The sequence below is a fragment of the Pseudorca crassidens genome, chromosome 13 (genome assembly GCF_039906515.1).
Source record: "Pseudorca crassidens isolate mPseCra1 chromosome 13, mPseCra1.hap1, whole genome shotgun sequence".
Lineage (NCBI taxonomy): Eukaryota > Metazoa > Chordata > Mammalia > Artiodactyla > Delphinidae > Pseudorca > Pseudorca crassidens.
Window position 1 is genome coordinate 1,183,941 of NC_090308.1, and position 26,572 is coordinate 1,210,512.

A 26,572-nucleotide genomic window follows, 5' to 3' on the forward strand; every position below is an offset into this window, starting at 1 on the left:
GTGTTCAGCAAGGTGCCCTGGAGGCCGACCGCCAGCTCCAAGTCCCCTCTGCGTGCGCCCCTACCATCTTCCCAAACAAGGAGATACAGTCACTAACTCACTGGGTTATTGAGCTATCAGAGGACTAAGTGAGATGCTGCATGAAAAGTGCTGATTTACCTGGAGCCTGACCAGGACCAGGTAAGTCAGGGTCTGTCCCTTCCAGGTGGGACAGACCCTCCTGCCCCCAAAGCTCATCCTGTACCTTCACAGCAGCTGATGGCACAGGGAGGAAGAGGGGGAGTTGGCCAAGGACTCACCCTTTCCTCTCATCTGGGCGATGCTGCCACAGAGGTCACGTGGCAGCTCAAGCACGAACTGGCTTTATTCTAGTGCAGGGAACCCAGTTTCTAAAAAGTCACTGGATTTAGTGAACTGTCCCCAAATGCAACGACAGCAAAAACAAAGAATGCGGATCCCAATCTCCTCCCGCCAGCATGCTCGGTCTTGGTGTGTGTGTCTCTTTTCTTAAACCCTTAACTATAGAATTCCAGTTTTGTGACACTTGTAATTTTTGCCGTCTAATATCAAGACCAAGGTAACACTTTTTGGTTTCTAGAGAAACAGAATGTTTTTCCCTATGTGGGTAACCATTTTGGTTTCAACAAAAAAATGACTTTTTTAAGCTAATTCTTCCTCTAACTTTATTGTTGGTCTTTGAGAGCTGCTCCAAAAAGCCCTTTATTCTCTCCAGCTTCTCTCCACAACCTTGGTCCTCAGGCCCCCTGGAGTCTGTGTCTTCATCTCCTTCCCGCAGGTGATCACAGTGTCTGCTGACTCCATCTTCACTTCTTTCAGAAGAGTTTTCATATTCAGGACTGTTTTCATCCTACTAATTAGTTCATATAAATATTAATCCTGCAGAAACATGTATATATATATATATATGTAATGAATATATAATTGTACATATTTTATTAATATATATGAATGCACATGTTCACGAGGGACAATACAATTAGCCAGACTTCTTAGGAGCCCAGTGAAGGGCTTTGCTCACAGTATGTGCTCAACAGATGATTTCTGAAGCATGATTTCATCATTTATGTGGTAGATTTTGCTAGATCACTTTTATTAGCTTTAAGCATTTTTTCTGAGTCCTATGCTCTTCAGCCAGCCTTTCTCAACCAGGCTCCACAAGAAAACTAAGTCCTACCAAAAAGTATTTGTAACTACGTTCTTGATTTCCCCAAGTCTGGAGCTGTTCTAGAGAGAAGACAAGAAAAGTAATTTCACTGAACACCAAGGGTGCCTTCACACACTGTGGTTTCTCTCTGCAGGACCGACTGGCTGAGGAGGGGCTTCCCCTCCATCATGGGCCACGGGCCTGGGGACATTTCCCACGTGGCCTGGCCAGCAGGCTGGGGGCGAGAGGCAGCACGTGGACTTAAAGTTGGCACCTGTATCCCTGCATGGCGACCCTGACCCCCCCTTGGCTCCAGCAGTGGTTTCTGCATCCTCCCCACACGCAGGTGGAGGTGGCCTTCCGGACTCAGGCTCTTAGCTTGTGACCAAATGGCCACAAACACACACGGCAGCCCCCGATTTCTGCTCCTCCAGCTTTTCCAGTGGTTTCGAGGGCTCTTAGTTCTTGTTAAAACCTAAGTTGGCTGGAAATATACTGCAGTGTTTTCTTTTTCTGTAGTGAACCGTGAAGAATGCCTGGCAAAGAAGCGTTCCCAGGCCAGGGCTTCAGGTCATGTGATTCCAACCTTGGACTGGGGGAGGTTTGACCTATTTAAACATGATCCCCTACTCATCACACAGGGCAGATTTTTAGCTTCTTGGGAGCGTTTTCTGATTACTTATTTGTCTGCTATCCCTCCAACAAGGGTCTGGGATTGCGTCCTTAAGGGGACTGAGGAATTTCATGTTGCACATTTTCATGTGCACAATTTCATGTTGCACAATTTCATGTTGCACACTCCCAAGCAAGTTCTGCATCACAACAGCTTCTTCGTATCTTCTGACCTCTCTCTCCTTCGTGGCCTAAGACTAGGGACACTTGGGCCTGGAGGGTGAAACCTCACATCCGTCCTTGCCCTGAATCCAAAGGCCCTTTGCTGCTTCCCTCTGAGAAGCTTCACTGGGAGATGTAGACTTTGGTTGCCACTGAAACGACTACCTGCCATCTTACTTGTTGCCTTGGAAACGACTGAGAACAGGTACCCAGGAGCACCTGGCCCAGCGGATCCTAAAAGTCCCCTTTGCCCCTCTCTGGGGGCACACAGTGACAGAGGGTGGCTTCTCAGACCCCCTTCCCTCTCCTGGAGTACAAATGAGACCAGCGTCTCGTTGATCCCTATAATTTCCTGCCATTTGTTCTCACCCCAAGGCCCTGAGGGTAGGAGGGTGGTGTCATGGAATCAGCTTCACCACTTGAAGAGCCACCGTTTCCTTACCTGTGAACACGAGGGGTGTGAGAATATCCCAGCAGTGCTGCAGTGAGTCACGTGAGGCTGTGCCAGGGGATGGCCTGGTCTGGTCCCACAGCACCTTACTTTGCCTCCCATCCACCTCTGGGTTCCCATAGCACCCGGCACATTATTTCTAGCCTAGAACACAGTGCAGTCTGCATGACAAGCGTCTGTTTGCCCATCGGACGTGCCTTCAAGATGGTAGATTCTTTGTTGGCAGACTTTGTGTCTTATCCACATTGGAACAGAGCAGATGCTCAGTGAAGACTTCTGAGCGTCTGACTGAATAAGTTATAACTGCTCCTTCTGAAACACGTTTCTTCCCACACCACCAGGCAAACATTAACAACCTTCGTGCACCTAGAGAATTCCCCTCACCATCACCAATCCAGTATTGTTCCAAACTTCAGCCTTCTGAGAGCAAAGTCTGGAGGCAGGCAGTAGAGAAAGATGCTGGGAATTAAAAGCAAAATCACACTGATTTCACAGACAGAGAATTTGTAGAAGAAGGATAATCACACTTCTGCTGGAGGAGAGTGAAATTAAGGTGACTTTCTACTCAGGAAAAGCTATGATAACAGGACCTCTCATGGGGGTTGTTGGGCTCCTGAGCTTTTGGAAGTAATTTTCCACATCTTGTTCCAGAAAGCCTTGAAGGTGAGATGCAGAGGGGCAAATAGAAACTGGGTTATTTCCTCACCGGACCGCAAGCCACCTGAGGTCAGGGTCTGTTTATTTTGTACCTGTTCCCAGTGTCTGTCAGAGCACTGGGCCATGGTGGGCACTCAACAAACTCTATCAGATGAATTAATCAATGAATTAATGGATCAGAATTATTTTAGGCTCCAAGCCACAGGAGCTAAAGAAGGATAGTGGGTGAAGGAGGCCTCCCGTTAGTAACGGGCTTTCTCTACGGCACATCTACCAAGATGCTCCCTGGGACGGTCAGAATTCCACTTTCAGAACAGGTTTAAAGAGTAATTTGTAGCCTTGCAATTGGCTTAAACAGGTCAAAGCCACTGTTCCAAAGGACCGACCGTGTGACATGGTCCCAGCAAGAGGAGGGGAAGAAGGCTGGGGCCCTCCCCGAATGCCTGCCCTTGGACTTCAAGGCTGACAACGGCAGCCCTACAGAGACCCCCTCCCCAAGTCCTGCGGTGTGTCAGCCAGTTTCCCAAGACAGAGCCACACCACTGCACTTATACATACGCCTGTGTGTACACACTTGCACACCTGCCTGCCTTTCTGGTTGAACCCTCACCGATACACTAATGTTATTCATTAGAAAGGACGCTGTTCTCACATAATGCTAAAAGTGTGCATTTTGGGGTCAGGCCAACCTGAGTTTGAGTCTGCGTCCCCGTGTCAACTAACTGTGTGACACTGGCCAGGTAATGATCTTCTCTGCGTCTTTTTCCTAATCCTGAGTCCTATTTCCTACAGTGGGAATAATATTTTTTCCCAGAGGGATAGTAACGTGATAATATATGTAAAGATCTTAGGTTAGAACCCAATTGGGTAGATACCATCATCTTCATTACTTTTACCATTTCTTCCCCATTACAAATAAGAAGTATTACTTCAGGGGGAAAATGCATAAAATCAACTCTTTAGAACCCATGGAGTAAAAAAGGCAGAGAGGAAAGAAGCTGACAGCCTGTAACACGAGGCTCTGTCCTGTCAGAGTTCAGGTGTCACTCTGTGCTGAGAAGGCGGTGGTGGGGGCAGGAGATGCACTAGGTAGGGGGAGGGGGAAGAACAGGAGGGGGCAGGGCAGAGCAGTGGTGAACGCAGGGGGTTAGGTGACAGCTCAGACCACAAAAGCAGCTGCGAGATTCACCTCATTGCTCTTGATCACCCTGGGCTACCTTCATTTCTTAAAGAAGGTCTTATGGCCATAAAAAACACACTTAAAAAAATTAATCTTCCTTCATACATCCCAATATCAAAAAAGCAAACAACACAATCAAAAAAATGAGCAGAAGATCTAAATAAATATTTCTCCAAAGAAGACATACGGATGGCCAAGAGCCACATGAAAAGATGCCCAACATCACTAATCATTAGAGAAATGCAAATCAAAACTACAATGAGGTGTCACATCACACCAGTCAGAATGACCGTCATCAGAAAATCTACAAACAAATGCTGGAGAAGGTGTGGAGAAAAGGGAACCATCTTGCACTGTTGATGGGAATGTAAATTGATACAGTCATTATGGAGAGCAGTATGGAGGTTCCTCAAAAAACTAAAAATAGAACTACCATATGACCCAGCAATCCCACTACTGGGCATATACCCTGAGAAAACCATAATTCAAAAAGAGTCGTGTACCACAATGTTCATTGCAGCTCTACTTACAATAGCCAGGACATGGAAGCAACCTAAGTGTCCATCAACAGATGAATGGATAAAGATGTGGTACATATACACAATGGAATATTACTCAGCCATAAAAAGAGTGCAATCATGCCATTTGCAGCAACATGGATTCACCTAGAGACTGTCGTACTAAGTGAAGGAAGTCAGACAGAGACTAATATCACATAATATCACTTATGTATGGAATCTAAGAAAAGGATACAAATAAATGAACTTATTTACAAAATAGAAATACACTCACAGACATAGAAAACAAACTTATGGTTACCAATGGGGAAAGGTCAGGGAGGGATAAATTACAAGCTTGGGGTAGCAGATGGACGCTACTATATATAAAATAGATAAACATCAAGGACCTACTGTAGAGCACAGGGCACTATACTCAATATCTTGTAATAACCTATAAGGGAAAAGAATCTGAAAAAGAATATATATATATGTATATATATATACACACATACATATATATACATATGTAACTGAATAACTGTGCTGTACACCTGAAACTAACACAACATTCTAAATCAACTATACTTCAATTTTTAAAATATTTAAAAAGATAATCTTCATGAAGTTCCCTGGTGGCCTAGTGATTAGGATTCCGGGCTTTCGTGGGGAACTGAGGTCCTGCAAGCTGCATGGTGCCAACAAAAAAAAAAATCAATCTTCATGGAAAACGTGTGGCTGTATCCTGACCCCAGTTTACTGCCCACAGCTTCTTCCAAACTTGTATTTCTATCCATTTAGAACGCACGTGGGGTTTCGTGATGTGCTGATCTCACGCTGTGTAAGGTCTTGTTGGCTTGCTGTTTGCTGATCAGAGTTGATGCTTTTCCTCCGAGCAGCAGTCAGTTGCCGAGGAGCTGGTCTGTCGGACTGATTCCTTGGTGACGGCTCTGAATCCACGTCCAAGGCCCAGGCTTATCCCATGACCATGGGATAGATGCCAGAGTTTATGAGGACTTATCTCCACGCCCCAGGCACAGCACCATATGACAGTAAGTATGTGAAATAGAAATGTAAGGGATCAAAATGGAACAGTAAAAAAAATCTATTAAAACCAGGCCATTTGTTTTGCTGAATATTTCGGAGTGTGTTTTGTTTGTTCAGAACAGAATCTACAAATGTGCTTCCCTACCCACATCTGCCCGTGCTGTAAGGGAGGTCCCAATTCGGGGTAATTTCATTATTTTTAGTGGAAGCAAGTCAACGTATAATCCCTGGGTTTGGGGCCACACGCTCAGCTCCCCGCGGTAGGCGAGGGGACCACTGACTCTGCGCACAGTCGGTGCAGCTGGGCCGGCACCCCGGGGGCGCCCCTCCTCTCTTGCCTCGTTTGTCACTTTCCCCTCCTCGTGGTCCCGCTGCTTTTCCTGCCCCGTCACACGGCCCCGATGTCATGCGTTTCATACATGCCCTTGGATATCCATGTTTACACGTGAAATATTTAGTTCATTACATGTGTCTTAATTCACATAAGTGGGATTATGCTACGGGTCTTACCCCACTTCTCCTTTTTCTCCCTCTGAGTGGTGTTTGAACTTGTGTCTCTCGTCCCGTCGTGGGCACTGCAGTCGGGGCTGCGACCGTGCCTCCCCCCAAGCCCCTCCGGCTCCCACAGACGTTCCGGATGCACCTTCTCCGGGAGCTCCCCCGGAGCCAGCCCCAACCCCTGGACGCCACGGGAACCTGCCACCAGGCTGCACAGCCACAGAGAAGCACCTGCCTCCCTGCACTCACGCCAGCTCTCCCCACAATGATGCTGTGCATCCCAGGAGTTCCCATCTCAGATCTAGATGACTGCTTATTCATTCCCTCCTGTCTTTAATTTATTCAACCCATTCCTGAACCCCTATATGTGCGCAGCGTTGCTCTGGCCAGGGAGGATGCAGAGGCTAAGAAGATAGAAACAGACCTTGTCCCTGTGGACGGTGAATCCTGGGATGGGGGGAGATAATACACACCTGGACAAATGATAAGGGGATGGCAGATGGTGGTGACGTCCATGAGGAAATACAGCAGACTGGAAGCTGCAGGGCACCTTAGTGATGCGTCAGCTGCCGTGATCTCACTGATTAATTCATTGGAGAAGCGTTCGTTCTGCACCTACTGGGTGCCCAGCCTGGTCCTCGGTGCTGTGGTGTCCCCATGACGAGCAGGTCCCTGTGGGCCAGGACGCCCATTCTCCATGGGGGCAGAAACGGTCCACAAGTGTCTCTGTTTCCCTCAAAATCCACACCGGGCTGTGTGGCCTCAGGCGACGGAGGAGCAGAGGACACTTCATTCAGAGCCTGTGGTCGGGGATCCCCTGATCCCCAAAGAGCCCTGCTCTGGAACAGCCTCTCCCAGGAGGCCCAGCTGAGCCCCTGCTCCGGCTCTCTGGGCGGGTCCCTCTCCTGACCTCGGCCCCCACCTTTGTGCTGCCTGAGCTCAACCCAATTCCGCGCCCCCAGTGGCTCCACCGCGGAGTCCTTCCCATCCCCGCTTTCGCTCCGCTCTCTGACGGACTCTCAGCGAGCCCGTCTGGTTGTGTCGCTGCCTCTCAACCAGGAAATTAGAACGTACAGACACAGAGTCAGTGCTGGCTGACGATTCCCTCTTTCAAGGTCATCCTTTCACGTGAGGAAGAATCGCTCCAACATCTGTTGCACTGTTTAGTCGGCATCCCAGAGGTGTCAAATACGTGCTCGCCTCCTTTTTAGGGAAACTCTGGGAGGGGAGCATTGATGGCCAGTGTCACGGTTTTCTTCCCATCTCTCCCGGAGGAAGGTCATCTTCTCCTTGGAGAGAAAAGTCACCAGAAAGTCCTGAGCGTGGAGACAACTGGATTGCTCCCTGTCGCCTGGGTCCTAGCTGTCTGCACACCTACAAGCCTGCTCACTGGGTACCACCACTGCATGTGTCTCTAGTACCTGCACCCTCCACATCTTCCAACGTTGGGTGGGGTAGAGGGAAGAATCCCACCTCTCTGGTGATATACCTGCTTCCGTCCAAGCAGGAACCCCAAGATGGTAACAGGCCCCGAAGGGTTCCGTCCTGACACCAGGAGTCCTTGGCGTTTACAAAGCTCAATGTTCAGTCTCAAGCAGCTGCACGACAGTCCCAGGCAGTAAGAAGGAAACGTGTGGTGACGTTCCAGACAGGGAGCTGGGAGGACTCCGGGAGCCGCGGCTTCCCTAAGCAGCTGTGTAGCCTGCAGGGAGGTTGGGACCTGACTCGGGAGAGAGGACTCGGGGTGGTGCTGTGACCGCAGTTCTCAAAGCAAGACCTGCAGCCCCTCCAGAGCGGGGATAAGAAAGGAGCATGCCTCGTGCAGGTTCCTGGAGAGTGACAAAGGTGATGTAACTAAAGCACCCAACCCAGGGTCTGGTGCGTGACATCAAAATACGGGATGCCTGTTTTTGCACTGGTTGCACCAACTCTGAAGAGACACAGGGGCCGTGATGGGAGCAGAGGCGCTGCTGGTGCCTGCTCTCTTTTCAGGTATCTCACAGGACGTGTTTGCTGTAGAGGTAGGATGGCGTGTTCTGTGCCTCATGCGTCTCCCCCCAATCAACTTAAATAAGAAGGTAACACTTACGAGGAACAAATAGGCAGTAAATTTGATTATTCTCACCTCTCCCGCCCACCCGGGATCTCTGCTTTGCTGGGAAGGGACTGGATGAGAGCATAACCCACTGATCTGTGTGATGTCTCACCCACTCCTTCCCCCCACAGCCCCTGGACCTGAATGCAAACTTGGAGCTCTGGAGACCTCACCATGGGATGAGATTTTGAAATGGGGTAAAATGTGATGTAATATGTACACTGTGTATATTATACATAATGTGCCTAATTTTGGAAATGACAAGAGTCTGTCCAAAATCTCTTCTTCCTGAGAATCTTCCCCCCACATTTCTTAAGCATTACAGATGGGCTAGTGGGAAGAAACCTCACAAAGGAATTTTTCTTTCTGAACACAGAAAAAATAACCACAAAGGCCACCTACAGTTATGTGGGGAGGAGCTAAGTTGTTCAAGGGTCAATGTGCAACCTTCCCGTCTGGCCGGCCTCCTAAACTCTGACACTTTGGTGTTCGCAGTTTCTTCACAGCTCACTGGGAGAAACGGATAAATGGTCTCAGGATATAGACGTTTGCCCCAGAAATATAGCACTTACATTGTTAATTGGCTACAGCTCGAATAAACATATCCAGAATCATGGAGCCCTGCCCCATTCCAAATTAAAATCTCCCCAAATTTCCCTTTAAGCAAAACAAGGTCTGTGTGTGTTTGTGTGTGTCTTACAATTTATTTCTTTCCTTTGCATAAATTCCTATGCACCTTTCTTTAAGTCTTCAAAGAAAGCCCCGTTTGTCTCATGGAACTTGGTTGCTCCTCTGCACTTAGGGGTAGGTATCAAATGACAGACTTGAAAGATGCTAAAGTAAGAAGCGTCAATGTAAGCTCCCCTTAAGGGGCCTTCTTTTCAAGGCAAAAGACAGGACCACGTGATTTGCCAAGTGGCTGTCTCCCCACATGTGGGTCCAGGAGAGGCTAAGGAGCTCTCTCCTTCCTAGATGAGCAAAGAAAATAACTTCCTACAGGATCCCTGAATGACCTTGCATGTGATGTGGATGGGAATAAATTCAGAGGCTTTGCCAATCTTTTCTTTCCTCCGCATTCTCTCCGTGTCGTCAACCACAACGGAAGTGGCGAATCATCAAAACGTAAAGAACGGCTTGTTCCGAAGATTCATGAGGTCACTTCTCGCAGAGTCAATTGTTAGAGGGCACATGTTTTGCTTTTGCCGGTGTTGACAAATTTCTTCCTAAAAAAGTAATTTCTGGGTTTATAGACTGAGGAAATGTGGAAAAAACCCAATTATATATGAGAAAGATATTCACAATGTATTGTATCTTGTGTTATTTTGAGGGTTCCATAATGAAGCAACCATTGCAAACAGAAGAAATCCTAAGCGATGAATAATTCATGAAAAGCTTTGTCTCATTATGTGTATAAGGCTCCTTATTACATTACCTTTAATTCTCCACCCCTTCCTCCTCATTTTTACATAACCATTTAGAATAAATTCCAAACTCTGAAGCCCAGTAACACAGCTCCGCTTGACTCTGGTTCCCGCGGCTCACTCATCCCACGGCCTCCTTCCCGTCGCTTTCCCACAGAAGGGCTGCATCACGCCGGTCTGCTCTTCACCTGGTGCTCAGCCTCATCTCGGAGACGCCGATCTTTTCACCATCCCACGATTTACAGCACCCTATTTCCACCTACCATGTAGCATGACTGATGGCGCTGTTGTTCCTTATTTATGAACTGCACCATTTCAATAGAACGTTTAACAAATCTACGAGCATTTCAGTCTCTTTGCACAGCTGAGTTCCCAGAACCAAGCATACGACTCATCAGAGAGCTGGGATGAAATTACTATTTTTGAATAAATGAACTGAATGTCCTGACCACCTTCAAACATCAGAGGTAGCGCTGCATGCTGGGAGTCCTAAACTCCAAAGAAGACTTATGAAGGATATCAAGAGAGAAAAAGGAACTATACCACCAAAAATTATGAACCAGAATACTGTAACCTCTGGATCCCAACACGATAGCAAACTAACCCAAGTTGCTGGATGCCTTCCCCATGCAGTCCTGAGGTGTCGGAGACGGAGAAGGAGGGGGCAGGTGTGAGAACCAGTGCAGTAGGAGGGGGAGAATTGCAGGGACCACAGGCAGTGCTTTTGTGAGTGCATGTAGAGATTTTAACTGTTTTCTTATTTCTCTACCAAATTTATAACATGAAGCAGAAAATGCTTTTTTCCAAAGAAAGCATCAGGACCAATGAGAAAAGATGGGCATTTAGCAGATGCTCTTAAGGGAAACTGGTCAGTTTATTAACAAAAATAGGTTGGAACATACCTCATGCCACATTTGATGAATGCCAGAAGGATGGAAGTTCTAAATGTGAAAGCTAAAATTTTTAAAAGAAATAGAATAAATGTAAGAATATCCTTGAGAATTTGGGGTGGGAAGTCTTAAATGTGATGTCAAGAATAAAACCAATGTTTAATTTATTGATATATCAAAATTAAGGTTTTATTTTCAATGAAAGGTGACATTAAGAAAATTAAGAAAGGTAGTACACTGGGACAAGATTTTGCAATGTACAAAATCATTAAGTGATTAATAATGGGTCAGGATCTATCAGAACCAGAAATATCCCCAATCCCCAGACAGCATAGATGATTGAAAAGTAGATTTGGACAGGCGATTCACAGAGGCTAACTCCTGCGGCCAACAGGTGTGTGAAAAATGCCAAATCTCACTGGTAAATAAGGTTGAGAGTGCACTTTTCCTTCTCCCCAGATTGGCAGAAATTAGAGAAATGGGTCATGCCAAGCGCTGGTGAGTATGTGAAGAAACGAGAATCCCCGTGAGATGCTCATAAACTGCTTCAGTCATCTCAGCTCAGAAAGGGTTTTAACCGAATGGAATTAGCTTGTGCGTTTCATGGAATCTGACCATCCTGATACAGGGCAGACATGATGGAGTTCATGGCCACGTTGCTCGGGCTCCCAAGAAGTTCCAGGTGGCTGAGATGACTCGAGGAACCACTGACAGAGGTGGAGTCAAATGTCGTGGGATAACTAGAAAGGTGTTAATTCAACACACAAGGTACCAACTACAAGGAAATAGGTGCACACTGACTGATGCTGACCTTTTAGGATGTTATGCTGAAGTACAAGAAAACCAGTGTGATGTCCGTAGGACAGTATAACCCATGTCAGTTAAAGCCACAGAAACACAAAGAGCGATCATAGTTAAGGAAACTTACACATCCAGGCGCATACTAAATGCATTTCAGTTGTGTTTGTGGGAAGAACGATGGTAGACGCACATCAGAACCAACTGGCAAATGCCCAGGTGGCGCTTTGTCCTTAGAAGTTCGCTGGGTGCACGCCGGTGGACAGACTCGGTCTTGGATCCCGTCAGCTTGTCCAGATGCATCTTCCCATTCCACCAAGGAAGAGCGTACGCTGGCAGCCAGTGCCGCGCAGGGGAGAAACAGGGAGGATTCTCGAAGCAAATGGCTTTGGAAGCTGCTAGAATGTCCCCCAAATCCCCTTCTTCGGGCCAGTGAGCCATGAGCAGCTGTTTCACCGCAATCCACTTACACAATCCTCCTGGAGTGTTGTCATGGCCAAGGCTTTACTCTAGAAAACCCCAGGAGCCAGAGTGCAGCAGACCCACGTTGGATGCCAAACACCACAACCGAAAGTGGGGTCCGGCTGCTCACCACTCAAAAGCCGGTAAGGAGGTAAGGTTGGTGGAAAGGAAAGTTTGCTTTATTTTGGCTGCTGGCAGCTGGGTGGGGGGAGGGCAGACCCCTGTCCGAAGGCCGACTCCCTGCCACTGACAATCAGGGGGCAAGAGCTTTTATAGGCAGAAGGAGGGGGCTCCATGCAGAAACAGCACAGGCAGCTCTGACGTCATCTTGAAATCAATCACGAGGTGGTCTGATCAGCGTCATCTTGATTGTTTTAAGTACAGTTAATCTTCATTTCCAGGGTTGGTTTGTTCCAATATCCTTGAGGCCAGTTCTGGGAATCGTGGCAGCTTATGTCATGGCTACAATCTGGTCATCGTGTTGTTAACTTCTTCCACCTGGTAGGGGTTTCGTTATCTACAAGACAGCTCACAGGATGTGGCTCAGAATATTATCTATAGCCCTTGAGGAGGAACTAAAGGCCCTAGACTTTGCTTAATGACTCAACTATTATTACTTAGTGCTGTTGGACTGTTTCCCTTTGCTTCTGCATTTTCTCACGTCTCTGATTAAACTTATTCTTTGGCTAAAGTTTTTCCACAGACAAAAGGCAGGCTGAGGACATGGGGGACATAGACCATAGGGGTCCTGCTCCATTTCATATACACCATATCTCCTTCATCAATTTATCCATCTACGGACACTTAGGTGTTTCCATATCTTGGTTATTGTGAGTAACGCTGCAATGAGCATGGGGATGCAGATAGATCTTTGAGATCCTGTTTTCAGTTCTTTCGGATAAACACCCAGGAGTGGTGTTTTCAGGTTTTCCCTGAAAACCTTTAGACTAAAATAGTCTTTCATCAATTCAGAAATGCCTTAATTTATAGATAAGAGTAGTACGTTGCAGTCAAAAAGGACTTCTCAAAGAAAGAGAATCACCTCAAACTGGTCAGCTCCAGATAAGAGCAGAAATTCCCGGGGCTGGTTATTTCAGAGCCAGCATTCACTCACACTATACAGACTGGTATGGTTCAACCCATGGCATTTGATCTTTAAGCAAATTCCAAAATAGCGTTTAAAGTTCAGTACTACTAAGAGTTCTTGAAATGGCCACTATATATTTAAAAGGTTTGAAGGCCAATTTCAGCTTCAGACTGAAAGCATCCAGGGGTTCCTGGATTGTATGGTAGTTCTATTTTTAATTTTTTGAGGTACTTCCATATTGTTTTCCATAGTGGCTTCACTAACTGGCATTCCCACTAAGGGAAATATGCCAGTCACAGAAGCACAAATACTGATCCACTTACATGAGGAAAAATCTAGAAGAGTCAAACTCACAGAAGCACAGAGGAGAAGGGGGTTGCTGGGGGTGGGGGTGGGGGGACGAGGGAGTCACTATTCTGGGTTGAATTCTCTGTTTTGCAGGATAAATAAGTTCTAGAGGTCTACCGTACCAATGGTGCCTGGGGTCAATGACTCTGTACTGTGCATTTTAGTTTTGTTTTTGTTTTTTGTGGTATGCGGGCCTCTCACTGTTGTAGCCTCTCCCGTTGCGGAGCACAGTCTCCGGACGCGCAGGCTCAAAGGCCATGGCTCACCGGCCCAGCCGCTCTGCGGCATGTGGGATCTTCCCGGACCGGGGCACGAACCCGCGTCCCCTGCATCAGCAGGCGGACTCCCAACCACTGCGCCACCAGGGAAGCCCTGTACTGTGCATTTTAAAATACGCTGAGGAGAAACCTCTTGTCAAGTGTTCTTAACACACACACACACACACACACATACACAAAATCATGAAAGAACACAAGAAAGTTTATGGAGGTGAAGGATGTATTTAGTACCTTATTGTGGTGGTAGTATTGTGGGTGTATACAGATGTCCAAACTCAAGGAAATGTGTACATTAAATATTTGCAATCTTCGTGTATCACTTGTGCCTCAATAAAGCTTCTAAAAAAAAGATCTAGCTTTAGTTACACAGTAGGATTTCAATGAAAATTAGTCCTCTCTCTTCCCTGGGGCCATTCCCTAAGAAGAATCTTTATTAAAACTGCTGATTTTAAGGTATGAGTTTTTCCAGTGGAAACTGTAACATTCCATTTTTCCAAACTAATGATGTCATATTTCAGGAAGCAGTGAAAAAGCAAATTCCAGGGCAACCCATTTTTGGTCAAGGGAAAATTCTAGAATGGAACACTATCATCTCAGTGTTGTCGATATAGATACTGCAAACTCCAGGAGCCAGGAGCAGGAGTCGTGTGTGGTTTGTACTGAAGCTGGGGACCGTGTTTTAGTCCTGCCTCTGGTTTCCCTTGGGCATGAAACAAGGTCATGGAACATATGCTATGAACGAGTCTTATTTGCAAGTCCATTTGTGCAGACAGGTAAGAAGGTGAAATTGTGACAGTATTTATTCAGCAGAATTTCAGACTAGTGCTGGAATTTCAGAAAATCCTTTGAAGAAAAGACAGGAATGCACCCAGCTGCAGGGAAGAGCATGTTCCAGGCATGGAACCAGTGCTGGAGACGGGCCAGGCCCTGAGGGATGCTGAGTCCTCTGAAACTCCACTTGTGTAGATCCCCTTCTTCCTTCTCCAGAACAAGGATTCACCACGTCAGCCTTTTGGACATCATTTGGGTCTCATTCAGCGAGACAGTTTTCACCTGCAGGGAAGTTTAGTTGCAAATTCAGACGGTCATAAATTTGAACGAACTGAAAAATATTATGCGAATCACATCACTTCTGGACTGTTCTTCCAAGGAAAAATTAAGTGGTGCAGTCAGACAAGACCAGCCTGGAAGCCAGATCTTGGTTTTTCTTGCCTCATCTTGTGCCTCCCTGAGGTCTGAGCCTTCCCTTCCTCTTCCTCTGAATTTATAATTCTGATGCTCTTCAAGGTTCAGTAACAGAGTATCTCTCCAGGTCAGTGTTTCCTCAAATGTCACCCACTAGTCAGGGCTACAGAGGGTTCTGGTTAAAAATGAAGGTTTCCATATCCTACTTGTACCCAGTGCATTGGTTTCCTAGGGCTGCCTTCACAAATTACACAATAGGGGCTAAAACAACAGAAATGTATTCTCGCGTAGTTTGGAGACTAGGAGTCAGAGGTCAAGGTGTTGGCAGGGTCGCTCGCCTCTGGGTGTCCTGGAGAGCATGCAGTTCCCCCTCTTCTCACGCTAATAGCTGCCGGCACCCTTGGCTTTCCCTGGCTGGCTGTGGTTTCCCCTTTCATTCCCTTCGCGGCTGCCAGTGTCTAATCTCTTATCTCCCTGTCTCCCTCCCTCTTGTGATGGTTTGTAGGGCCCGTCTGGAAGATCCAGAATGATCTCATCTCAAGATCCTTGACTTAATCATGAATCATGTCTTGAAATGCTTTTTCCAAATAAGGTCCTAGTCACAGGGTCCAAGCATCAGGACGTGGACGTATCTTTGGGGCCACCATTCAGCCCGGGGAGTCAGAGGGAAGAAACGCCTAGAAATAGGCGTGACATTGAGAGGACCTGCTGAGGTGACGTTTTGTGTCCTGTGGCTTTGGATCTCACGTGCAGGCTGAGGATTCCAAAAGTCTCTCCCTGGCCCAGAACGTGTCTCAGAATTCCCAAGTCATACATATCCAATCACCAATTAAAATGTCTTAATATGTTTCAAAAAAATAAAAATAGAACCACCATACGATCCAGCAATTCCACTTATGGGTATTTATCCAAAGAAAATGAAAACACTAATTCTAAAAGATATTTGTGCCCTCATGTTCACTGCAGCACTATTTACAGTAACCAAGATACAGAGGCCACGAGTCTATAGACGGATGAACGGCTAAAGACATTGTTATACGTACATATATATATATATAAATAATTATTCAGCCATAAAAAGAGTGAAATCCTGCCATCTGTGACAACATAGATTGACCTTGAGGGCATTGTGCTAAATGAAATAAGTCAGATGGAGAAAAACAAGTATCCTATGATCGGTTATGTGGGAAATCTAAATGCTACATGAACACCTGAGTTCACAGATACAGAGAATAGATGGGTGGCTGGGAGAGGTGGGGGTGGAGGAGTGTTGGGAGAAATGGGTGATACAGAGAATAGATGGGTGGCTGGGAGAGGTGGGGGGTGGAGGAGTGTTGGGAGAAATGGGTGAACTGGGTTTTTTTTCTTAGTTTAAATGAATTGAATAAAAAGAGAGAATTAGGAACGCCTTTAAAACAGTAAATACCCATGTAACTGATCACTGATCAATTTTTAAAGGAGCTAGGCCTGATATATCCAATTCAACCCCTTTTCTCAACAGACTTGAGACTTCTCTTGGGATATAGATTGACTTTTGAATAATGCATGCACTCAGTTCAGAAAGGATTTAATAGGTAGGATGCAACTGTTCTACTGTTACAAGCTAATTGACTTGACTGGTCTTGCTTGTGATTCTTTTCCTAAGCTGAACCTTTCTCTGATCAGTTTATTAGGCTAAACAACTCAGGCTTTGGTCCAGGGAAGATTTTGACCCCTGGGACCCTTCATCACCTTCTAGAATCTACTGCTCAGTTTCGTCTCCGAGCACAGGCTCATGAGATACACCTTTGACTCCGGACAGTAAACACACCTGTAAAGTCCTGGATGTCACCTCTTTAATGCTCCAAGCGCCTAACAACGTCCCTCTGGAAGCAATCTCTTCTCCCGTTCCTCATTTTTCTGTGCCTTTACTACTTTGTCTACACCTGAATAAGTTATTTGTTTTTTAAGCAAAGAAAATTTGTTTTCTCATTCCTGGTCTGTTTTCTAAAATAATTTTAAATAAATTAAAAAAAATCTTACCGGCATTTTAAACCTAACACATCAGAAAGTGCACATCTTTGTGTCGTTGCTCTGAAACCACATCCTCTGCGGTTCTAATTCTGATGTGCGATGTGCTCTCCTTCCACAAGCCAGACACCCTTGAGCGTCCTCTGTGTCTCCCCTCCCTCCAACCCATCAGCAGACCTTGTTGATTCTTCCTCCACGATACCCGGGTAGACATCGTGAAGTTCTACTTGAACAGAAAACAGTGCTATAGCTAAACTCCCCTTTCTCTTCCCTTTCTATTTGTTCCTTCTGTGCTTTCACAGCAAGCACTTTCTCTTCCGTCAGTGCTATAGATTCCAGTGTTTTTAAGGACCCAGTGCTCCCTGTCTACCTGGGACGCAGCCCACTGACAGTTTTCTTAAATGGGCCACTGCCACACCCCGGTGGAGACCATGGAAGTAGCTCACCTTACAACTTCATAGCCCCTGATGAGCCCCTAGGTTACCCTACTGTCCTCTTTCACCATTGGTGATTCGGAGGTCAGGGTCACCTTCGTGTCTTACATCAGCTTACCCCCGACTTTAATCTTTTAGTGTCTTTCGCAGCAGTATCTGTACAACCCAGACTTCTTAGCTTGCTATGCAACGTCTGCATGACCCACCCCTGCTCTTGTCCCATCCCCAGTGTCCCCGATCGTCACACTTGATGATTAAGCTCCATCCACATGGACCTCTTTCAGTTATTTCAAGATGCTGAAAAATTCTTTCCTGTCCCAGGGAAGTTCACAATAGGATTTCTTAATGTTCCATTCTGTTCCAGAACGTTCATTTCTTAATTCTTTCACTCTTTTGTGAATAGTTTCTTCCTTTCTTTCAAATGTCAGCTATGCCTTTCTGTCACGGCATGTGAGTTCTTGTAATAGTTACGAATATGCTTGTTCACTTGGTTACCACCTTCCTGAGCTATTGATATTTTTGAATGAATAAATGATGTATTCACTCGACTGGGAGCTAAGCTGTGTCTTCGTGACCAAACCACTGCGGTCTGATGGACAGCTTCTGGGACTGGTAAACGTGAATGTGTCTTATAACCAGTGAGCTATGTTTTGTAGAGAACTTTTGAGGAACTTCCCTCTCTTTCTATGGATGGACATAAGTGTATTTCAGTTTTATACATGGTTAAATATATTATCTGAAAAAACTCACAAGGTGATTCTGGAAAGGCCTTCTGAGAGCACTGCAATCCACCAGGTCCATCTCAGGAGTAGGTGGAGCTCTTGATGGAATATACAGCATCAGGGCTCCCAGGCTGGGCTCAGAAAGAAGAGATGGGAGCTCTTCCTCCAAGATCGGTGGAAAGGGCTTCTACTTATAATAATGGCTGAGTAAGCTTCTTCCCTCTGATAACAACAAGAAGCTCTCTTTTGTAGTTGTCCTTTTATCAAACCACTTTACACACACAGCAGCAGCAGCAAGTATGTGGAGGAAATGAAGAACAATCAGAAACAGGCACATTCTGGAGAGGGACCAACAGCTGAAGGAATAAAGTGGCCGATGGCATTGGGTAATGGTGTGCTTGTAAATTGACCTCCCACCAAAGAAAGAGGGAGACACCTGATTTGTAAAGTTTGTCAATTTTCATGGTGTAAATACTCCCACCATGTCTGATTTCAAACTACAAGTGATTTTACCACCAGCAGCTCAGAAAACTGCAGAATGCTTGTCAGTTGGCGCTTATGAGCTGACGCAAGCTGGCTGGAGCACATCACAGGCAGTCGTGGGCTTCCTATTTTAATGGTTTACGGCATGAAGGCAGACCAGGTTTATAGCATGCCCCGAAGCTGGCAGGTTTTGGAGAGGAATTATCACCTGGAGAAAGGGAATTTGCACTGGATGAACTTTCCATCTTCACTGCTCTGGCTTGAGGGCAGGCCTCAGGAGACCTGTGGGACAGCTGAAAGCCACCCGAAGAACCGGAGGTTAAAATGTGGGGCAACCATAGACACAGGAAATTGGAGGTACATCCTCGGAAGGGGAGACGGAGAAGCACATCCACAAATTTGGTGTATAAACTCTGCCCTGATATATCTTCTCTCTGGACCTGTGTATGCAAGGCAGACTCAGTAGGCCAGCTAAGGATAGATGGAGTGAATTGGGATTTGAGCTGCCATTCAAAGGCAGTGTCTGCAGCATGATTCTCACCAAGATATTAGCAGCAACAGCAACAACAACAGAACACTTTTCAGAGGAATATAACAAAATTCAGAGTCTGAACAACATAATCTAAGGCAGAATTCAAACTTACACATCCCTCAAAGAAACAAGCAGCTATGACCCCATCTCAAGGGAAAAACTATCAGTGGAGACAGACCCTAGTGCTGCACTTGGTAGTCTTTAAAGCAAGGATTCAAATCCTGTGCTCAATGACAAAAGGAACATGTGCTCATAAGGAATTAAAATGTGGGATCAGATGTTGCAAGAGACTTGTTAGGTGTGGAGCAGAAGAAGGAGAGTGGGGGAATCTTCAGACCATGACGCAGGCCCAGCTCCCGTTGAAGCAGGAGAAAAGGAAAGACTGGATCAGAAGAGACCCCAAGTTCAGCACGGTTCTAACAGAGCTGCAGCCAGGTTGATGGCAAACCCTCAAGCCCGTCTGCACCCACAGAAGGTCTCCGAGAAAGGACGGCCTCAGTGCCGCCCCCAGCTCAGGTGCCACCTAAAAGCAACTCCGTACAAACACAGGGGCACGTCCAGAGGGGCAGCCAGTGGGGCTTGGGTCCACTGCGCATCCCCCGGGAGGGGATCTGAGCAGCCAGATTGGGGACTTCAAGCCATTTCTTTAGATGACCTCTCGCTTATTTGTTCTTCAGCTTTTTTTTGGGGGGGGCTTCGCTGCTCGGCTTGCGGGATCTTAGTTCCCTGACCAGGGACTGAATCCCCACCCCCGGCAGTGAAAGTGCCAAGTCCTAAGCCCTGGACGCCAGGGAACCCCCTGTTCTTCCGCTTCTTACACATTCGCCAAATTTAAAATTCCAATGACTCCATTTCTTATTTACTGAAAATCTTGTATTTTTTTTCCAAGTCTGCCTATTCATTTTTCTTGGTTTATTTTATCATAGTTTTTATGTTGTCTTTATTTTCTTTAATTATTTTAAACAAATTTGTTATAAGTCTCTATTCAATATTTTTCTTTCATGTTCCCTGAGATGTAATTCTTACTGAATCTGTTAGCTTTGTACTGCGATGTACTGTTTCCTTGTTTATCAATTTTTATTGTGAGCTATTTTCTTTATTCAGGTTTCTTTTTTTCCTGAAAGTATAATATACCACTTGGATTATCAAAGAGTCCCCTCAGAACGTCATTTTATTTGCTTTTGTTGTGTACTCCAGGAGTATTACTGGCTTGGACCAATTTTTGTGTTAGTTTCCTGAACATGGATACCCACACGCAGATCCTAAATCCATTTAGGTATCAGCTTAAACCTCAGTTTCAATTCCCTCCACCCGTGGACAGCGTGGAGAGGTTTCTCACGGCTGCTGGGTGTTACTGCATGTTCACTTCAGAGGTCCCAGCCCTGAGGGTCCAGGACCCTCCCTTTCTTCCAAGTTGAACACCAGACACGGCTGTCACCTGTCCAATAGACCTGGTGTTACACATTTGCCAAGAGGAACCAGGAAGTTGCAAAGGAAACGGTAGAGACAGCATTTTGCTTTGTTGGGTGCTTTTGCTACGGGAGATTTTCAGAGCTGTCTACCTACCACAGGGCAGGAACCAACGAGAAAGGGTCACAGATCTGCATTTTAGAAAGACTGCAAGAAGGATGGTGTGGGCAGGGCAGTTAGGACTTGTCACCAGCTACGCCCTGGACCCGTGTCAGAGCAAGAGGAGGGGAGAACTGTGTTTTCAGCAGTGGCAGCGGGACTCGTGGAAAATACGGAATTCAGAATCAGTAGTGCTTTCTCTTTGGATCTGAGGATGACAGAGAAGGGGGAAAGGCCGCACGAGGAGGAAACCTGTGGGAAATGTCTGAAGACCTGGAGCGAGGTCGCACACTCGAATCTGAGTAGAAGACGGCCTCCTCCCGGTGGGGACGGAAGGAGGAAGGGCTGGCGGAGCAGATAAGCACAGGAGACAGAGCAGACCCTTTTCCTGCGGACCAGTTCGTGCTCCCAGCCGGCAGGGAGCCGCCTGCATGGCAGGCCTGAGCCTTACTTGTCAGCGAGGGCGGGGAGGGGGGTGAGTGGCGGCGAGGGCGGGCGCAGGCCTGCAACTGCAGGGTTTGCAGAGAACAGAGACGGCATCTCACCAAGCTTCATTCACCCGTGCTCATCGGAGAAGGACGTTCAGGCCTTCGCAGGCGGCTTCAGGTCACACAGCCCACATCACACAGCTAACTGGGGGCGGACCAGACTATACGTTGTCAACAACTGGAAACGTTACCGTTTTGATCTAATGGCATAAAGTGTTTTTGACTCTGCGAGCCCCTGTTATGAAAAAGGGAGAATTCTGAGGGGAAGGGCTGAGGGCTTTGGAAGCTGGAACATCAGGCCTACATCCCGCCCCGAGCGACGGCCGACCCCCTTCCCTCTCCGTTGAGGGCTTGTTTACGGGGGACACACAGGCACGTGCACACACGTGCACACATGTCAGCACACACACGAACATGTACACACATACACACGCCCACCTGTGCACACACGTGAACACACACACCTGCACACACATGTACTTTCAATCAGAGACTGAGCTCCATCACATCGTTTTGGATCCTAAATAAACGTTTAAATGTATGTAACGGGGATTTTCATGGTGTCTTGTCAGCTTTCTTCAGCCAGTTTGTCTCAGGGATGAACCAGGAAGCCACACACCTGGAGAAGCAAACAGGATGCCCTGACACAGTTCGCGTGGGCAGCATCTAATGTGTGGACCCGAGAGCTGGACCAGCCCCAAAGGATGGGCCTGCAGTGCCTCCCGGTGGAGAAGCCTGGCCACTGCACCAGGAGGGAGGGGGCACCTTCCCGGGATTTGCTGGTCGTCAGTAAACTCATTCCATTGATGGCCTGGTCTCTGAGAGACGACTAGTACTTTCTGGGACAAATGCCAAGGGCAAGGTCATGTGATCTCCAGAGGCTGACGGAGGGGAGTGTGTGTGACCCGTCGCGACCTGCTGGTGGAGGCCGGCCGGGAGGTCCAAGGTGGAGCTGGGCAGCAGAGCGTCTGTGCGAGAGAGCTGCTCCCTGTTTCCTGGGCTGCGACAGTGACCTTCCCCAGCGTGCTCCCCCGGCAGCAAGGGCAGCGGCCTGATCCGCCTTTCCCTTAATGAGGCCCTGGGTTCAACGCCAAACGTGCGGGCCGAGGGCCAGCCATTTGCAGGTAAAATCGTGGTCTTTCTCCTTATTTATTTGCCTCTTTGGATCGAATTAAAAGAGAGCAGAACATAAGAGGGATGACCAGGTAAGGTGGCATAACTTCTTTGAGGAAAAAAGGGAAACGAAGCAAATCTAATTGACAAATTCTTTTAATTGGTCAGAGTCCTTTCCAGGGAGAAAGAGAGGGGTCTGGAGTTGAGCAAAAAATGGGAGGCGAGGGGCCAAACTTCCCAACCCCTGAGGAGGGTTCACAGCAAAACATGGGATTTGAAGTCTGGACAGTTGAGCTCCCAGGAATTAATGCATTAAAATGAAAAAATATGTATAATTGTAAAACATAAAAAGATAAAAAATAAAACTGTATTAGAAATGTATAAAATTAGAGAAATGAAAAGCAAAATAAGCATAAACTCACCAAATCTTAAAATATCAGAATCTGGGTTTCTTCTCAAAGTGTGAAATAAAACATCGGAAGAACTTAGCTTTGCGTCTTTGATGTTCCACCCAGGGCCTCGTAAGGGAAAGCCCAGCAAAGCTGCTGCCCGCCTCCTGCCGGGTCCCAGCCCAGGGCCCTGGGGGCAGCTGCAGCATCGCGGCAGAAGCTTTGCAGCCAGACTCGAGTGCGAGGTCACACCAGCGGCAACCGAGGGCTCGCGTCACGTGCCAAGCGCTGCCGTGATGCTCCTTCAACTCGTTCATCCTCACAAGGACCCACGAGGGCCCCTTCTCCTCACATGGCACGTGAGGACCTGGGTGTGCAGACCCTCCCTGGTCACGAGGTAGCCAGGCCGCAAGGCGCTGGACAGCCTGTGTGGAGCCCGAGCTGAGGCTGCTGCCCGCCCTGCCCCCTGGAACCCAGCCCAGGTCCAGGCGGAAAGTGGGGTGATGCCCTGTGCCCTGGGAGGGGCCCATCTGAGGGGCCCTGCCCTGCGCTGCCCTCACGTGGTCCCAGGAAGCTCTGAGCCTCCAAAGCCGGGTCTGCACTGAGATGCGCTGCAGGGGGAAAAGGCACACCGGGCTTTCCTCCCAGCTCTGTCGGGACGTAACTGACATGCATCCCATGGTGTGGTGGTCTGACTTACACGCTGTGGAAAGATCCCCACCACAGGAATGGTTAGCTTGCCTCAGCTCGCAGAGATGCCGCGATCTCACTAGATTTCAAAGAGAAAGAAATGAAAGAAAACCGTTTTATTTATATGTGTGCGGTATTTTATGTTGCATGAATATTTTACATATATCGAGTTAAATTAAGTTTTTTATTAAAATGAATGTCGCCCGTTTCCCTTTACTTTTTAAACCATGGCTGTTTGTAAACTTTGCGTCCTTGGTGACACTGATTTCTCGGGGAAGATTCCTCTGACAGTCGGCCTAGAAGAGGAATCCGGGAAAGGCCTCTCCTTTCCTGCTTCACCCTGGACACGTGTTCAATGAGGCCCCGAGTGGGACGTTCCCCTGGGGGTGGGGCTGTGTCGCTCACCCTTGGGTGAATGCAGGGGTCCCCGGAGGCCCTAGTCACCCCTTCATCGTCCTTCAGGGCCGCAGCGGGGGCGCCGCCAGACAAGCCTGCTAACTAATGTGCTTTTCACTGTTGCCAATTAGTTTACAATGAAAACCCAAAGGCTGTGCAGGGAGACATCAGCCCTATGACAGGGGCTCATCTTCTGTTTGCTTAGAAGGGGCAAAATTAGGGATATGGGCTCAAGAGATACAAACTATTATGTATAAAATAGGTAATCAACAAAGTCATATTGTATAGCACAGGGTAATATAGCCATTATCTTATAATAACTTACAATGAAATATAATGTGCAAGAGTACTGGATCTCTATGCTAATATAATGTAGTAAGTCAACCATACTTCAGTGAAAAGAGGTTTGAGGTTTAAACACAATTTATTGTCTCTGTGACAAGGAAGAACCCCTGCAAACTCGAATGAGTAAAGGTTTAATGAGTCACATCCGCAAAACGTTCCATTTTATCCATTCACACTCATTTATTACACTTAATCGCATTCGTAGGTTAGATTGTCTTCCTTTGGGATAATTCTCCAATAGACCCAGAGGCTAGCAGCACCTCACAGAACATTATCAATTGAGTCAGATATTACACGAAAGCTCTTACAACACTTTTAAGACCTTCCACAGTTTTTACAGATACAAAGCCCAACGTGGTAGGAAGGTGAATTTATTATGTTTTTAAGATTTATTATTTATTTATTTTATTTTATTTATTTTTGGCTGTGTCGGGTTTTGTTGCGGCACGTGCGATCTTCGTTGAGGCAGGTGGGATCTTTTGTTGTGGTGCACGGGCTTCTCTCTAGTTGTGGCGTTCAGGCTCCAGCGCACTGTGGGCTCTGTAGTTGAGGCGCGCGTGTTCCAGGGAGCGTGGGCTTAGTTGCCCCGCGGCGTGTGGTATCCTAGTTCCCCAACCAGGGATCGAACCCGCGTCCCCTGCATTGGAAGGCGGATTCTTTACCACTGGACCACCAGGGAAGTCCCTGAAGGTGAATTTTAAAATCTTTCCTATACCATGGAGGAGGGGCACTCTGTAAGTAAAGGGTGGCCCAAGACAGGATGGCAAGCAGCAGTGCACGGTTCTCTGAGGCAGGAGTCTGAGGGGGAAAAAAGTTCTTCTACCCGAATTGGGGCCTGGTCTTCTCCCCGTTCACTGCCATCCTTCCCTTGGAAAAAACGTCAGAGTTAAAAGTGAGATGAACATGGATGCCTTCAGAATCAGCTTCTCCCGCAGCATCACGGTGGATGACAAAAGCAAGTGTACTCACATGAGACTTGAATTCAAGGACTAAACACCTTTTTACCACACACATACCTCAAAAACCAGAACCAAAGACAGCCCCTGCCCCCGACCTTCCCCAGGAGAGCTGACATTTCATCACCTGCCCTGATGCCCAGGAAGACGGGCACTTTGGGGAAACCAAGGGCTTCCTGGATGCAGACGCTCCAGGGCAGCACCTGCCCCTGGACGGGCCGTGTCTGGGGCACCTTCGTGACCCTCATCTGGTGGCATGTGTCCTGGTCTGGAACATCCTTCAGGTGACAGGTGAAGACCTGGGGAACCTACGATGAACGTTAGCCTATGGATTTTATTTTCTTCCAGAAGAAATCCAACAAAAGCCACAGACAGGTAACCAGAAAAAATCAGACCAAAAGACCTTGGGCACTTAGATTCTAAACTTTATTTTCAAGTATTTTGCATCAGACTTGCGGGCAGAGCCCCAGACTGTTACTTGTCCCCTCCCTGGGCTGGCTCTCTTTCTCCGGGGCCCGCCTTTCCTGTGATGACTCTTACCAGCCAGTACTGACCTCATTTCAATTACGTAAAAACCGATTTTGGACATGAATCACCTTTTAAATATAACCTAACTCTGCAAAAAAGCCTTTCCACCACTAAATCTGTCTATTTTTCAGCCATTAAGCCTGCTAGTCCGCCAGTAAAGAGGTTTTTCTCCATTAAGAAAAAAAAAAAATCACTAATAGGAATGCAGAAAGCCCGTGGACGCCTTATTTTTAGTGCTTCTTGACATTTTATTTTCTTGTAAACAGCTGGTGGCGTGACAGGTATTTAAAATGTCCTCTTTGCCAATAGAAAAAGAAAGGAAGAAAGAAAAGGGAAAATGGAGAGAAATGAACCACAGACGTTGACAGAACGCCATCGGCCAACAAATATTTCTCAGCTCTGTCTGATGCCGGGCAGGGGCAGGTGGGCCGGTGGCCCTATTGCAACCTGTGTTCACATTTTCCCCTTGGCCGGCTGCCTAAGATAACCTTGCATCAGATACAGAAAAACAAAAACAGCTCTTACTAATAAATCCTGGAGGTTGTTTAGGAAGTCTGGGCCGTGCCCTGTGGTGAAGCCCAGGAGGTAGGAAGCTGGCTGCGTGTCCTCTGCGGGCACCGCAGGGTGTAAATCCTGCCATCCTAGCGGGACGCTCCAGGGCCCCGCCCCCTCGGCCGAAGCTCCTGCAGCCGCCATCTGGGAGGTCCCTTTGGTGGCAGCGTCCAACACTGGAAAGAGCACAGCCGGGGTCTTGGGGTCGATTCGTGAGCAGCCCATAAAAAACAGTTTCCGGAAGTGCATTCTTCTACTTCCAGCCACGCCCCTCCTCCTAGCCAGCTCCTCAAATGATAAATCTAGCAACTGAGGCCAACAGCATCCTTGTCGGAGGATGTTACCGTCGGGAGTGGAGGCCGCACGTCACACAGCAGACAGGCCGTCAACACAACTTCACGCACCTCTGTTCAGTGAAAGCAGGGCAGGGCTGCGCAGCCCGAGGCCGAGAGTGTCCTGTGCCTGCAGCACC

At 47.4% G+C, this 26,572-nt stretch overlaps 1 long non-coding RNA gene across 1 annotated transcript; it reads right to left on the reverse strand.

Moving 5' to 3' along the window:
• Positions 1-24,219: 24,219 nt before the first annotated feature.
• On the reverse strand, positions 24,220-26,357 carry LOC137204917 (uncharacterized). Its single transcript, XR_010933906.1, has 2 exons — positions 25,909-26,357; positions 24,220-24,931 (listed from the first exon to the last, which is right to left on the reverse strand). It is a non-coding gene; the product is annotated as an uncharacterized lncRNA (long non-coding RNA).
• Between the last annotated feature and the right edge of the window lie 215 nt (positions 26,358-26,572).